This window comes from Dendrobium catenatum, unplaced genomic scaffold, assembly GCF_001605985.2.
Source record: "Dendrobium catenatum unplaced genomic scaffold, ASM160598v2 fragScaff_scaffold_390, whole genome shotgun sequence".
Taxonomy (NCBI): domain Eukaryota; kingdom Viridiplantae; phylum Streptophyta; class Magnoliopsida; order Asparagales; family Orchidaceae; genus Dendrobium; species Dendrobium catenatum.
The window spans coordinates 7,133,844-7,135,834 of record NW_021318852.1 but is presented as its reverse complement, the minus strand read 5'-3'; positions in this window follow the sequence as shown (position 1 = coordinate 7,135,834).

The window sequence follows — 1,991 nt, the reverse complement described above, 5'->3', positions numbered from 1 at the left end:
AAGCTAATTAGTGATCCAGAAGATTTGAATATAATTACACTTTAAAATCCTATTAGACTCCTGTAATAGCATTTATTTTTAGCATAATATGAAGTACGAAAGAGCAAATCAACAAAGTATTTTATAAACTTTTTTCAACATTCATGTTGTCCCTACTAATGCTATGCAAGGAAAGTCATCGATATGTGAGTTGCAAACATATGTGCATGTCATAATTAGACTTCATTTTTCTTTCATGCAAAATAATTCATAATCATTGTAACAAAATATTATAATTATAGATTATTTCGACTGTGTTAGTACCTTCGTTAGAGATACAAAGACGATTTCCCCAAATTCTTTTCTCACTTTTTAAGTAGAAGAAAGCTGTTAGTCTTCATAATTTAAAGTAAGAAAAGAAATATTTAAAGTATTTTGAGTATTTATTTATTGCTGATCAGATAGTCCCATTCTTCCTACTTGTCTAGTCTACAAAATTCGATGCGTGTTCTAGTTTCTAATGTCATGTATATAAGTTCGTAGTGGCCCTAGTACCATCCTGATACTTAAAATCCCACATGTTGATAGTAGCATATGCAAAAGAGAAAAGTTAGGCATTCATATTTTCCCAAAAATTGGAAAGCGATATTATCAAAGCTATGGAGGTCTACGACTTTGAATATCTTCAGTTGTGTCTACCAGTTATTCAATAATTTAACATGATAATCATTTTTCTTTATAAGAAGCAATCTATAACTTTAAATTTTGAAGTAAGCCTCTTGATCCACTTGAAGAAAGTTTCCATATAGGTTGATCGACCTACACAATTTACCTAAGTACTTAAACCAGCAGGAGGAGGGTTGAAATCGGTAATTTAAAAAAATCCTTGGAAATCTTTAATAAAAAACATTTATTAGTTTTTAACAAATACTTTGATTTCATTTAAAAATAACCTTTCAAACCTAAATATAACTTTATAAATAATATCCTGAAAATTTCTCAAAAACCGTATAACACTTCTCTGATAATAGTTGTGTAAAAATCTGCAATAGCCATACCTTGGCTAATGGTAATTTAAATTCTACCTTATATATGTGATAAACTACTCTCTCCTTAGAACCGAACTCAAAAAAGTCTTATTAAATCTATGTGACCATTATAAATGTAAGGTATAAATAATGTTAATATATATATATTTATATATCGATAGTTGGTATAATATTATATATATATATATAGTGATATATGTATATATATATTATAGTAATTATATTAATTTCTACCAACTGATCAAGGAATTACATACGACTCTGGTGCCTAAAACTTTCTTGCTTTATATTTCCCAACCACCATGCGACTCACAACCTCCCACCTTAGCCAATGATTTTCCTTGAATGAGGAGTGCGATGGTTTGTGCCCATCAAAAAGTCTCTCTAGTCTTCTGGGCATGGCCCAGTCCCTCTGCTACTTTGTGGATGGTGGCATACACACCCCTCGTAAATCTCGATGGTTTTAACCCTTTAATAATATATATTTAAGCTCTTATTAACATTCATAAAATTTAATAAAAAATTATGCCTTCTAAGCCATACCCATTAACTTGGCTATTAGAATGACAAACTGAGAAATGGAATTAGAACTTATTGTAGCAGTATTTTGTACTAGTGCTACCTTATTAGCACTCTACCCATCCATCATATTGGGATCTAATGGATCCATCTAATAACCATATATAATATATAGTTGAACAAACATGCACATAAAAATAAGCATAAATTAATGTCAAGGTATTACCAAATATTATCTCACTTGGCTATATATCAATTCCTATAGCTCTATTCTGCAATTAATCTCCAAAATCATAACTCTGATACTAAAAAGGGACTGTCACAACCTAACCCAATAGGACCCATAGATAAAATGTCCTATCAAGTTAAATTTTGATGGATCGAGCCTAACATCTAATTTTTGGGGCTTTCAAATTTCTTATTAAATTACACATATCATATATC